Below are 15,048 nucleotides of genomic sequence, written 5' to 3'. Positions count from 1 at the left end.
TATAGATTGGTTCTTCACTCAAGGATTTTGTCGAAGATAGTATTGCGTTTCGACGGGCATAGATTTACTCTTCTTGCCCATGCAAACACATATGACATATCCGTTGATAATGAGAGAGGTCCATGTTGATCAATTCTTGCTTCATTCAAATATGTATAAATAACCATTATCTCCCCTGATTGAATTGGAGAATTCCTTCCACCCATTCAAGATCGGGATTTCCTAAAGAATTGCCATCGAAATTATTTTGTTCTAAGATGGGTGAGGACCTTAGGTAGGCAGCTAATGTAAAACTTTACCAAAACTTTTTCATGAATCCTGAGTCTATGATATCTACTTATGATAGGGCTCCATAGCCGACAAGCTGTTCCAGAACCCGATAAAATGAGAAATAAACGAGGATTAGCAAGGATGTTCCCCAAAAGCGACGCGTTGCAGCACCCGATTGTGGTGAAAAGTAAGCAAGGGTTCCTGCGACATTCTAGACGAGCGTAGTTAAATAAGCTAGTTTAAGAGATAAAATTCACTTAGCTATATGGAATGTAGGAACACTTACAGGTAGGAGCATGGAGTTAGTGGATATAATGGGACGACTGAGAGTTAACATAGCTGGTCTGCAAGAAACTAAGTGAAAAGGAGAAAAAACTAAGGAAATAGAAGGGTATAAACTTTGGTATACAAGAAAGGATAATAATAGAAATGACATAGGCATAATAGTAGACAAAGATTTAAAAGATAAAGTAGTTAATTTCAAGAGAGTAGGTGATAGGCTCCTACTAATTAAACTTTATTAGGGGAAGAGGTAATTAACATAATTAGTGCTCATTTTTCAAAAATTCCGCCTCCCAACCGCCTAAACGAAAAATTTCAAAAAATGTCTAGGCGCTGTTTGGGTGGTGGAATTATGCGACCTGTCTCTGAGACCCGCCTAGGCGGGCAAGGTGCCGTCTAGGCACTACAGTTTGGGTGCCTAGCTAGGCACCGCCAAGTGACAGTTTGCAGAAAGGTGAGAAAAGCAGTAGATGAGGGTAAAAAAAATGTCATTTTGCCCCCAAAAAGGGGGGAAAAGGGTTTTGGGGGGTATTCTAAACCCCCAAAACAAAAACTGTGGCTTTTAGGGTGAGAAAAACTCCCCAAAAAACTACTCTTTTATTATTTTATCGAAAGATCAATAAAGTTTTGATTTTGCGATTTCTTCCCAAAACAAAGGCAATAGTTCGTGGGTGGATTTAGAGCTTCTAGTATTTGATTTGAGGACTTTTGGCGACCCATTAGACGAAGTTTGCACTGACATCGATTTGATTTTAATATTTTAAAATATTATCATATTTGAAAGAGGGTTTTGATCTTATTTTGCTACAACATATTACGTTGTGAATCATTTGTTTTTTCTTTTACGATATATTTAAATGTTTGGTTGATGATTTGATGTATTTGTTTTTTAATTTTGCCTTGTTGATTTTGTGTATTGTCTCTAGTCTAGACTTCTATTTTCCAATAATATTTGGGATTGCAAGCATTTTAATGTCTTACAAGTTACAATCTCTTTGAGACTTGTGTCTGTAAATCTGTTATGTGATTATACTATTACATTTTCGTCTATTTTACAAGGAGTTTGGGGCTCTAAAATCGCCCTAAAAACTCCCAAAGACTTAAAACCATGAGCTAAGAATTCCCCAGTTTTTTTTGTTTGGGGCGGGGGAGGGGGTTCAATTTTGGTGAGGGCACCTTGTCTCTGGACGGGCGTCTAGGCGGCCAGGCACCGAAAATTCCTAGGCGCTTGAATCCACATTTTGAACTTTGTTAGTGCTTATATTCCACAACCAGGACAAGAGGATAGAATTAAGAGAGATTTTTTGGAGGACATGGATGGACTAGTCTAAGACATATTACATGGAGAAAGGACCTTTTTAGGGGGGACATAAATAGACATATAGGGAAGGATAATAGAGGATATGAAGGGGTATAGGGGATATGAGATGGGTGAGGCTATTCTAGATTTTCCTATGGCCTAGCAAGAGCAAACACTTTAAAAAGCAAAATGATCTTTTAATAATCTGTAAAACTGGGTTACATAAATGGCATATAGACTTCTTCTAGTTAAGAAGTTAGATTAACCATCATGTAATGACTGTAAGGTTATAGAAAAATAGAGTTTGACTGCCCAACATAGGCTTGTAGTTATGGATATCTGCATAAAGGTACGGAAGAGAAGGGGTGAAATTAATAGGTGTCCAAGATCTTTGTGGTGGAATTTGTTGGGGTTATGTGGCCATTGTAAGGCCTTATAAAAGCATATACTGAATTTATATTGTGATATATTGGCTCCAGTAGCAGTGTGGTCCACTTTTGGATTGAGGTATTTTTGATGCCAAGACAGACCTGAGCTTTGATTGGCTTTGGCTCAATGTAATGTTTAAAAACCCGTACGCTTGGGCATTGTGTGAAGACAACCGATAAGGGGTTTTGATGTGGGGTTATCCCTTGATGAGGTTGGAAATATGCTTAGGATAGTCGGCCATAGATTTGCTGTGTGTGATGGATGGCCTGAGTGGACAAGGGCTTAAATCCTCATCATTACTATTACATCACATGTACATTTGATAGTCGTTTGGGAAGCGACCCTTTTGGATAAGGATGTGTGACATGTACATGTGTAGAAGAGATAACTCCCTTCAATACTGGACTGTTTGGAAAGACTCATGGAGCATGCTGCTGAAATAGGGCTTGAACTTGTCTTCAGGAAGGGACCTGTAATCCATGGTTTAGGATCATATCTCTTTCACTCTATTGTCTAACTTTGATAGTCCAAATCATGGACTTCTATGAGTGGTTGTGGGTCATGGGAACTGTTGGGTCAATTTGAGAAGGGGCAGTGAGATACGATCTCTATAGAGGATGGAGTCGTCAGTATATTTGTTGTGATCGTAACTCTATGGATCCAATTTCAATCAAATCTTTTTAGATATGTTTAAATATGTAGTAATTATTTTTTAGATAACTAAAATGAATTTTTGGACCTCTCTAAGTATTTTATTTTATTTAGAAATGATTTTAACTAAGTAAAACTCAATTTTCTGGGTTTATTTTAATCATAGGGAAAAATAAAACATTTAAATTTTTTATAAAATTGTTTTATTATTTGAAATTATGTTTAAAGTATTTGGGGCCTCATTGGGGTACATTGGGCCCACCATGTGTGGTGCCCACATGGCTACCCTAGGGGTGGTGTTCCCCACCTCCTAAACGTTCCTAATTTGAAAGATGGCAATTATATCATATGTTAACTTGATATTTTAAGAAACATTTTTTGTAGAGATTTTGATTGATTTCAAAATCGGAAAGTGTAAGAAATTAATAGTGATTGATTTCAAAGTAGGAAGGTGTAAGAAATTTATTGTGATTGATTTATAAATTTCTATTGGATGGGAATGGAGCTATGGATACTAAGGGATAATGATTCAACCTCTTCCCTTTCATCCAAATAGCTGATCCAAGTGATGAATGAATGAAATCTCTTGACCCCACAAGTTTTCAAGATTAAAGGTCTTGATTAAGTCTCACAAAGATGGCAAAACCCTAACCCTAAAAACCCTAGCCTTTATTCAAAATAAACTAGCTCTGAGTGGGGCTCATGCTCAAGACTTGACATCTCTCTCTCTCTAAGCATCAAGGAGTGAAATGGCACTCTCTAAATCTATCTCTTCTTCTCTCTCTAAGCTTTAGGGTTTATAAAAAAAAATAAACTAAGGGGTGGCATGCCCAAGCCCCATAGCCTAGTCGTAGGTTTTGGTATTATGTTCATATGTTAAGCCTTGGTCAAGCATGTCCCATGTTATGTTCTCTGTTGGTTTTTACCTTGGCTTTCCAAATTTGTGAGGCAAGTTCTTGAACCAAGATCCTGTGTGCCATTCGTGGAGGAGATTCGGTGTGGGGTGTGCTAAGTCATTGGGGGTGACCCGAGGCAAGGTATAAAGATATTCTCTTTTTTTATGCTCTTATGATTCAATTGCATCTCTATTTCCAGATCTGTACCATGAATGTATTTGTGTTTTAATGGCAAGCAAGTAAGAGTCTTTGGTGTTTTATATGTCTCACATATTGTATTGGACACTTGTGAGTGACTAGGGCAGCAATACTAAAGAAAAAGGTAGAAAATTTTTGATCGATATTGATTTGCTCGGTCACATAGTCCACCTTTCATAATTGGAACAATGAGGTAGCGATTAACTAGCTAAAGTAGGAAAATAAAACTTTGAGCATGAGGGCAATGTTATATAGAATGAAATGACTGACTGTATTAAGAAAGTGGCAAAATATGTCTCAGGAGAAATAAGAGGGAAAAAAAATTTTGATAAAAAAATATGGTGGTGGAGTGATGAGGTTCAGATAACCATTAGCGAAAAGCAATCATGTTATAAAACTTGATAATATAATAGAAAGGGTCAAGACTTAGAAGAATATAAAATGCAAAGAAAAATGCTAAAAAAGTAGTGAGTAAAGCTAAACTTAAGGCATATGATAATCTATACAATAAACTGGGGATATGTAAGACTAAACGTAAGGCAAATAGTGATTTGTATAGTAAACGGGGAACAAGAAAGGGTGAAAAAGATGTCTTCAAATTAACAAAAATGAGAGAGAAAAGGTATAGGGATCTAGATTTTATTAATTACATTAAGATTGTGAATCAAAGGGTCTTGGTGAAGGATGAAGAGGTCAACGAAAGGTGGATAGTTTATTTTAAAAAATGAATACAATGGGAATAAAGAGAATGTTAGATGAATGGAGGAAAAACACAATGGTACCTATTTACATAAATGTAGGAGACATATGTAATTACACGTTGAGGGATCAAACTTACGAGGCACAATATGAAGTTGTGGGAGAGAGTGATTGAGCAACGACTAAAGAATTAAACGTGTAAAGTCAATAACTGAGGCTATTTTTTTACTGAGACAACTGATTGAGAAGTTTAGGACGACAGGAAATGACCTCCACATGGTCTTTATTGATATAGAGAAAGCTTATGATAGACTACCTCGAGATTTGATTTGGTGCGTGTTGGAAAAGAAAAGAGTCTTCAGACATTGCAGCGACTTGGTGAGAGATGTGTACTAGGGTGCTCTAACTAGTGTATGTGCAACTAATAGAGAGACGAGTCAGTTTCCAGTGACAACAGGTCTACATCAGGGGTTAGCATTGAGCCCATGCTTTTTTGTCTTAGTTATGGACGACCTAATTAGTTACCTACAAGATGAGGTACCATGGTGCATGTTATTTGTAGTTGACATAGTTTTGATCAATGAGACCTGAAATGATGTCTACACAAAGTTAGAACTTTGGAGGGTCGTTCTAGAATCTACAGGTTTTAAAATTTGTTAGACTAAGATAAAATAAATGGAATGCAAGTTTAGTGATAATAGCACTAGAGATGATGAAGTAGTTAAGATTGACGGCTAAGAAATATTGAAAGAGCACACGCTCGATATCTTGTCGATAATCCAGGAAAATAGAGAGGTTGAGGAGCATGTTGCACATAGAATTACGTTTGGGTGGACGAAGTGGAGTTGTGCAATCGGAGTTTGATGTGATCGCCACATATACCAATGAAGCTGAAAGGCAAGTTCTATAGGATATCTATGAGACTATTTTTGCTTTATGGGATGGCATGTTAGGTGGTCAAGAAACAACATACCCATAGAATGAGTATAGTTGAGATGAGGATGTTGAGATGGATGTATGGCAAGAGAAAGAAGAGATAGAATTTGAAATGAATACATTTGAGATAATTTAGGTGTGGCACTAATAGGCACTAAGATAAGAGAAAGTAGGCTTAGGTGGGTTGGCCATGTATGGCGCAGACTCAGTACAAGTCCAGTTAAGAGGTGCAAGTTCATTTAAGTGGAAGGCTAAAAAAAGGTCAAAGGGTTGACAAAAAAGAACATGGTTGGAAGTAATGAAAAAAGATACCTTAATAATGCAAAATGGCAGACCAGAATTCGTGTAGCTGATCTCAGTTAGTTGGGAAAACGCTCTGATGATGATGAGTTTTGATATCTTTAGGGGCCAATTTCTAGTTATAATGTCGGCTTCATTTAGGGATGTGATTGTATGTTATAGACTTCCATTGGCTTTGCAGATTGGAGGCGTGGTAGTCCTTGAACTATTTTAAAGTAAGAATCCATGATATAACGAGCGTTGAATTTGATCTTTTGTCTTCAATGGGCTTGTGGCTAAGCTTTGTAGTATATATTGTTTCTTTCTAAACATAGAGATCGTGAAACGACTGAACATGCCAAAATTTGAGAACATGACCTTTTTCTTCTTTACAGTGCTAAACTTTCTTGGCTCGGCTTATTGCGAAAATGCTCGTCATTAGGGCCACACTTTAAAAAATAACATTTCTTATTTTAAATAACTTGCATCTCAGTTGATCTATTTTGTAATCCAAATGGAGCCTTAGTATCCAATAAAGAGTGGGGTCTCAAGTGCAACCACTACTGAAACAATGATTTCATAGTTGGCCTAGTGATCCATGAGAACTAAAGAGTTCGAGGAAGGGGGATCAAATTTCAGCTGTAATGTTGCAGTGTAGGAAAATAGATGATGGTACTCTCCTAGGTTTTACACTTGGTGTATAGGGTAAGCATCTAGAGCCCTTGATTGAAAGGTGGACTATGTGATCGAGCAAGTCAAGACCAATTAAATTTTTTCTATCTTTTTCTTATTGTATTGCCACTCAAATCACTCACAAGTATCCGTATACAATATGAACCAAATAAAATTGCCAAGGACTCTCACTTACTTGTCACTAAAATGAAAATACCATCAAGACACAGATATGAAAATAAAGATGCATTGGAATCAAAAGAACTCTAACTAAGATAATACTTATACCTTGCCTCAGGTCACCCCCAAGGACTTAGCACACCCCACACCTGGTCTCCTCCACCAATAGCACATTGGATCTAGGTCTAAGAACTTGTCTTGCAAATTTAGGAAACCTAGGCAAAAACAAACAGAGAGCATAACATGAGATATGCTTGACTAAGGCTCAACACATGGGCTAGGCTATGTGGCTTGAGCGTGCCACCCCTTGGCTTAGTTTTCTTTCGTAAACCCTAAAGTTTTAATAGAGAAAAAGAGAGATATTTAGCATGGCATGCCACTCCTTGAAGCTTAGAGAGAGAGAGAGAGATGTCAAGTGTAGAGTATGAGCCCCATCCTTTGCTAATTTATATAGAACAAAGGCTAGGGTTTCTAGGGTTAGACTTTTGCCATCTTTGTGAGACTTAATCTTAACTTTTGATCTTGGAAACCTCTGGGGTGAAGAGATTTCATCCATTCTTCATTTGAATCAGCCATCATGATTAAAGGGATGAGGTGGAATCATTATCCCTCAGTTTCCATAACTCCATTCCTATCAATATTGTGCAAAGGATGTAATAAATCAATCACTATTAATTTCTTACACGTTCTTATTTTGAAATCAATCACAATTAATGTCTAACACTTTTTTATTTTGAAATCAATCAAAATATCTATACAAAAGGTTTTCTAAAATATCAAGGCAACTTATGGCATATGGCATCTTTCAATTTAGGAAAGTTTTAGGACATGGGGCACACCACCCATGGGGAGTCCATGTGGTCCCCACGACCCATAATATGGTAAGCCCAATGTACCCCAATGGGCCCCCAAATACTTTAAACATAATTTCAGATAATAAAATAATTTTATAAAACTTTTAAAAATTTTATTTTTCTCTAAGATTAAAATAAATTCAGAAAATTGAATTTTCTTTAGTTAAAAATTATTTCTCAATAAAATAAAATACTTAGAGGTCTAAAAATTCATTTTAATTATCTGAAAAATAATTAAAATATATTTAAAACATATGTAAGAAGATTTGATGGGAATTGGATCCATTGAGTTAAGATTATGATAAATATACTGTGGAGTCCATGCTCTTTAGAGACCGTGTCTCACTGCACTTTGTTAAACTGACCCAATAGTTCCCATGAACCACAACCTCTCGTAGGGATTCGTAATTGGACTATTAAAGTCAACCAACAAAGGGAGGAAAATACGATTTGAGACCGTGGATTACTGGTCCATCCCTGAGGACATGTCCAGGCCCCATTTCAGCAGTTTACTCCATGGGTCCTTCCAACTCAATCCAGTATTGCTGGGAGTCATCTCTTTTGTACATGTACCCATCACACACCCTTATCCAAAAAGGCTGCTTCCTGGAAGGCTATCTAGTGTACTTGTCGTGTGATGGTAATGATGAGAATTTAAGCCTTGTTCTCTCAAGCCATCCATCACATACGGGGTCAAATCCATGGCTTCTTACCAACTGTCCTAGGCACATTTCCGACCTCATCGAGGGAGAACCCCACATCGAAAACCTTTATCGGTTGTGTTCACATAATTCCCAGGACTACGGGTTTTTAAGCATTACATTTAGCCATAGCTAGTTAAAGCTCGGGTGTGTCCAAACATCAGAAATGCTTCGTAGTCCAATGTGGACTACACTCCCACTGCAGCCAACATTGCGTTATATGTTTTATTACATACTCTCATAAAACCTTTAAATAGCCACACAACCCCAATATTGATGTTGCTAATGGCGATGATTATCACTGTCCAAAGTTGCAAGCCATATAAAATCTTGAGATTTGGACAATGCCTAGTGGTTGAGTTCAGCAACTTAGGCTTTTGGGTCTGTATCTGGCTACAAGGCTAAGGAAGTGCTCAAAAGCTGAGCCATGATGTTGCTTCTGAAACAGAGGTCAATTTAGTGGAATTGATCCCAAAACGTAGTAGGCAAGCCAATAATTAGCATAATGATAGTAGCCCTGCCACTAGTTATCATAGTACTAATAGCCTTCTAGTGTTTAATGGCTACAAAATATGCCTTGGTGGCTGTGCAAAACCTCTGTCATCTTGAGGTGCTATTTTTAAAAAAATATGCATGTATGTGCTGTTCAGATGCACATATATGTAGATAGTAATGTTGATTTTGTATTCTTTTTTCTTTTTTTTTTTTCATTTATATTTATACTAACTGGATATGGCCTTTAATAGAGCAAAATCAAGAACCAAGATTTGTGTACTCGACCCCAATTAATTGAGAAATTCTAAAATGATGATGATGATGATATATATGTATACTAGCTATGCTTTTATGCAAACATATTCACATGAATGTTGAAACACATTCAAAACTTAAAATCATTGAAAATTTTGAATCTTTGAATAACTGACATAGTGAAAATAAACATTGTCCGTAGTGTATTAGTCCATAGATGCATAGTTTCGTAGTTGAGTGGATCTTGGTCATGGGGTGGCAATACCCTCTTGGAATCTCGCTCTAGCGATGCAGAAGCTAGTGCCAGAGTGGAACGCGCTTGCTCCTATTAAGGGATAGGGATCTTATTTCTTAACTTAAAGGGATCTTAGTCCTTGACTAACAAGGATCTTAATCCCTACGAATGGGGGAGACGCGAGTGCTTTCCTTATTTGAAGGGATCAATTAAGTCCTTGAGTGACAAGGGTCTTAAACCCTATGGATGGGGGATCGCACCCCTATCTTTTAAGATGGGGGGCTTTCCTTATTTAAAGGATCTCAATCCCAAGGGTGTTTCAATGTTCTTTGAAATTTAATCTCCGTGTCTTGGGTATTATTATTATTATCATATATATATTTTATTTTCTTTCAAACTATTGTTGATCTATTAGCCACTTATGTAGCATGTGCAATATTTGCTCATTGTTTTTATGCTGATGGCTTGCACCAATGGTAGAAAACTTAGGGGGTCTCCAAACCTTTATGGTCTTGACTCTTGAAGTATAGCTACATAAATTGGAGTTTGCAAACTCCCTTGAATTACTCTGTAGCCTATCTTGTTAGAAATAAGCTTGATTTTGGTTAAGGAATTTTGGTAATAAGCTTTATTTTGGTTAAGGGTATTTTGGGAAATTTATATGAAGGGAAATTTTGGAATGTTGTAATAAAATTGTATAGAGTTCCAAGGTCATAATTCCAAGATTGAGAGCGAGGAGTCCAAAGCGTGCAAGTTTGAATTTGGAATGAGTAAAGTCTAGAATTTTCTTCTATATTCGTCCAAGCAAATAGGGTGTATGTTACGAGAGAGAAAACATCACTAGAAAGGTTTAGAAAGAGTCTAGAAAGGTCCTAAGAGGTCTATATATCCATGTACTATGTTTTTGTACGAGAGTGAAGAAATTGTGTTGATTTGATCTCTTTTGTGTGCATAAAGTACAAGTTAAAAAAGTAAGCGTTCTTCCTCCCTACTTCCAACAAGTTGTATTAGAGCCAAAGTGTTAAAAAATGGCCTGCTTGATCCAACCACAAATTTCCCTTTTCACCAAAGACAAATATGAGAACTGGAGTATTCGAATGAAGGCATTGTTGAAGTTTCAATATGCTTGAGATGTCCGGCAACCCTTTTAGAAGAAGTCGCTTTGGATAAAAGTCAAAGAAGTGCGCTAAAGGAGTTGAGACGAGAGCTCTCTTTCTTATTTATTAAGGAATTGATGAGAGCACTTTTAAGAAAGTTTCTTCCATTGCAAATTCAAAGAAGGTATGGGAGATTCTTTGAAGTTCTTTCAAAGGAATTGCAAATGTGAAAAAAGTGCACCTTCAAACTCTTAGGGCCGAGTTTGTGTTATTACATATGAATGAGTCCGAAAATATTACAGAATACTTCTCAAAGGTCGTGGTTGTTGTAAACCAATTGAGAAGAAATGGAGAAAATATAGATGATTTATAAAAATGGAGAAAATATAGACGATTTATGAAAATGGAGAAAATACTATGGTCACTAGATCGTAAGTATGAGCACATTGTTGTAGCCATTGAAGAATTAAATGATTTAGAGGCTATGATTATAGATCAACTCATGGGTTCCTCATAAGCTCTTGAACAAATATTGTAAAAAAAGTCTCAAAATACGTTGGAGCATGCAGTGCAAATGAAGCTTACAATGAAAGAAGAGAATGAAGAATTTCCTAGAGGAAGATGCTAAAGACGTTGTGGCAATGGAAGGAGAGGACGTGGAAGAGGCAACTTTAGCAACGGAGGTATCAGAGACCAAAGCCCACAAGCTTGAAGAGGACGAGGAAGAGGAATTTTTTCAAGGCCATATAATCATTCGAGGTATAGAGAATCTACTATTCAATATTATAATTGCAAAAAATATGGCCATTATAATTTCGAGTGTAGGTATTGCTATCAAAATGTTGTATTTAAAAAAGTAAATTTTGTTGAAAAGAAAAATGATGAAGAGCCAATTTTATTATTCGCTTATAATGATAATAAAGAGAATCAAATGGATACTTGGTATCTTGACACCGGTGTGAGCAACCACATGTGTGGTAAACATGAGTTGTTTGTGGAGTTAGAATGAATTAAATCATGGGTATGTGACATTTGGAGAGTTATCGAAGAGACCTGTAAAAGCAAAGCTAAATTTTGATGCAAATGGAAAATGGTGGTAATGAAATTGTTTATGGTGTATATTATGTGTGCCAAATGAAAAATGACATTATGAGTGGGGGGAATTATTAGAAAGGGCTATAATATTTTTATGAAAAATGTCGCGTTTACTTAAGGGACCAAAGAAACAAAGATTGCCAAAGTGACTATGACTAAAAATAGAATGTTTCCAATGACTATTAAAAGTGAAAATGTGAAATGCCTCAAATCGATTTTGAATGATGATTCATGGCTATGTCATATTCGTTTGGGGCATCTTAACTTTGGTGGCTTGATATTGTTGTCACAAACTAAAAGGGTGAATGGTTCACCATGGATAACGCAAACGAATGGTGTATGTGGAGGGTGCATTGTAGGAAAGCAACATCGAGAAAGCTTCAAGAGTGGAAAATCAAGGAAAGCATAGGAGCCTCTCCAACTCGTGCATACGGATTTGTGTGGACCGCTTGAACCCTTTTCACTTGAAAAATTTTGGTATTTTCTAACCATTATTGATGATTATAGTAGCAAAACATGGGTTTATTTTCTTAAAAAGAAAAATCGGAAGTTTTTGAAGTATTTAAGGAATTCAAAGCTTTTGTTTAAAAACAAAGTGGTTTTGAAATTAAAGTGATAAGATCGGATAAAGGTGGAGAATACAATTCTAATGCTTTCCAAGTTTTGTAAAGAACATGGAATTTGCCACCAAATGGCCACATCCTACACACAACAACAAAAGGGGTGGCTGAAAGAAGAAATAGAACGATTTTGAATATGGAAAGATGCATGTCAAAAGAGAAAGAAGTGCCAAAGGAATTTTGGGTCGAGACCTTTGCTTGTGTAGTATATTTGTTGAACAAATATCCAATAAATGGTTTATGGTATAAGACACCAGAAGAAGCTTGGAGCTCCTACAAGCCAAATGTAGAGAATCTAAGCATATTTGGGTGTGGCTTTTGCTAGAATTCCCGAAGAAAAATGGGCAAAGCTTGATGACAAAGGAGAGAAATGTGTATTCATAGACTATGGAGAATATGCAAAGGGTTACAAGTTGTACAATCTCGTCACTAAAAAGGTATTCATGAGTAGAGCTATGATCTTTAATGCAAATGGAGTATGGGATTGGAAAAATAATCAAGAAAAGAAAATTATTGAGGTTGATGAAGTGGAGGATAAGGAAAAAGTTGAGCATCATGAAGGTTCTTTGAGTCCTATTCATATTTCTTTTTCTTGTGTCCAATCTACTTCTTTGATAAGTAGCTCATCTCATGGGCTCCTAAAAACAAAAAGGCTTCAAGAAATTTATTGTTTTACTCCTAGGCTAGATCTTGAAAATAAAGATCTCACATTACTTTTTCTTATGCAGATTTGGATCCTATTTGTTTGATGAAACATGTAAAAGTAATGTGTGGAAAAAGGGTTTGGATGAAGAGATTGAAGTAATTTAGAGGAATGACATGGGAACTTACAACACTTCTTACGAGCCACAAAGCCATTTGTGTGAAATGGATCGACAAGACAAAGATAAATGTTAATGGGGATATCGAAAGGTATAAAGCAAGGTTAGTTGTTGAAGGGTACAAGCAAAGACCCAAAATAGACTATGATGAGGCATTTGCCCCCCGTTGGCCATTTGGAAACTATTAGATTAATCATTACTCTTGCAGCCCAAAATAAATAGAAGTTTTCTTAAATGGATGTAATATCGACATTCTTGTATGGTGTTATTGAAGAAGATGCGTATGTTGAACAACCAATTGGTTATGTGAAAAAGGTCAAGAAACTAAAGTTTACAAATTGAAAAAGGCTTTGGATGGCTTAAAGAAAGCACCTAGCGCATGGAATAGTATAACTGATAGATATTTTCTTGAAAATAATTTTTCTAGGTGCCCAAATGAACATGCCTTATGCCTAAAGAAAAATGAAAATGGAGATATTTTGCTTATTTGTTTATATGTTGATGACTTGAGCTATTTGGGAAATAATCTGGGCATGTTTAAGGAATTCATGATTAAAGGAGTTTGAAATGACTGACATTGGGCTCATGTTTTATTTTGTTGGCATTGAGGTTAAACTAATGGATAATGGAATTTTTGTGACACATAAATCTTATGCAAAAGAAATTCTTAATAAATTTAAAATAGGAAGTGTAATCTGGTAAATATACTGGCAGAGAGTGGTCTAAAATTTAGAAAAGACTATGATGGAGAAATGGTTGATCCTACTTTTTTCAAAAGTTTAGCAGGAAGCCTCTGACACTTGACATATACAAGGCCGGATATTTTCTATGGCATCGATTTGGTTAGCTGGTACATGAACACTCCAAATACCTCTCACTTGAGAATGACAAAAAGGATTCTTTGATATATCAAGGTCACATTTGATCATGGTTTGTTTTATTCATGTTCTAATATTTTTTGATGTTGTAGGTTTTGTTGTTAGTGATTAAGCTTGAGACTTAGACAGTAGTAAAATCATATCTGGGTACGTGTTCTATATGGGGAGTATGGCATTCACATGGTGATCGAAGAAGCAACCGATCGTGACACTATCAACTTGTGAGGCCGAGTATGCGGCTGCCACGTCAAGTACTTGTCATGGATTATGGCTATGAAATCTTCTTAAAGATCTTCTAAAGCCTCAAGCGACTCTCATCAAAATTTATGTAGGTAATAAGTCAGCAATCGCATTGCAAAGAACTCGATTTTTCATGAGAGAAACAAGCACATTGATACATAGTTCCATTTCATTTGGGACCTAGTGATAGAGAAGATGGTTGAACTTGTTTACACAAAGACATAAGATCAAGTTGCCAACGTTTTTACAAAACCCCTGAAATATGAAATGTTTAATGTAATTTATGTTAGGGGTGATCAAGTTGGAAAATTAAGCTTTAGGGGGGATGTTAGAAGTAAGATTGATTTTGATTAAGGGTATTTTGGGCATTATATTCAAATGCAAGGATATTTTGGAAATTTATGTGAAGGGCAATTTAAAATGTTGTAGTAAAATTTTGTAGAGTTCCAAAATTACAATTCCAAGATTGAGAGAGAGGAGTCTAAAGCATGCAATGCATCCGAGTTTGAATTTGGAATGGGTTTCTTGTAGATTGTTGTAAACTCGTCCAAGCAAATAGGGTGTATGTTAAGTAAGAGAAAACTTTATTAGAAAATGGTCTAGAAAGGTCCTAAGAGCTCTATATATCCATGTACTATGTATTTGTCTAAGAAGAGAGAAATAGAAAAAGAGTGAAGAAATTGTGTTGATTTGATATCTTTTGAGAGAGAGGAGTCCAAAGCATGCAGTGCATGCAAGTTTGAATTTAGAATGTGTGAAGTTTAGAAATTTCTTCACTATCCTTGTACAAATACTGGTACGTGGATATATCAACCTCTTAGGATCTTTCTAGGCTCTCTACACCTTTTCAGTGAAGTTTTCCCTCTCTTAACATACACCCTATTTCCTTGGATGAATTTACAAGAATATACAAGATATTTCTAGACTTCACACATTCCAAATTCAAAATTGCATGCATTACATGC

General features: G+C 36.2%; 1 protein-coding gene across 4 annotated transcripts in view; it reads left to right on the top strand.

The window, feature by feature from the left end:
• The window catches only part of LOC18442081 (pachytene checkpoint-like protein), a 47,684-nt gene that overhangs the window by 23,544 nt on the left and 9,092 nt on the right, over positions 1 to 15,048 (top strand). The window lies entirely within an intron of this gene.

Source organism: Amborella trichopoda, chromosome 6 (genome assembly GCF_054954075.1).
Source record: "Amborella trichopoda isolate Santa Cruz 75 chromosome 6, AtrichopodaSantaCruz75HAP2 v2.0, whole genome shotgun sequence".
Lineage (NCBI taxonomy): Eukaryota > Viridiplantae > Streptophyta > Magnoliopsida > Amborellales > Amborellaceae > Amborella > Amborella trichopoda.
The sequence above is the reverse complement of the archived record's forward strand: the minus strand, read 5'-3'. Positions and strand labels throughout refer to the sequence as shown.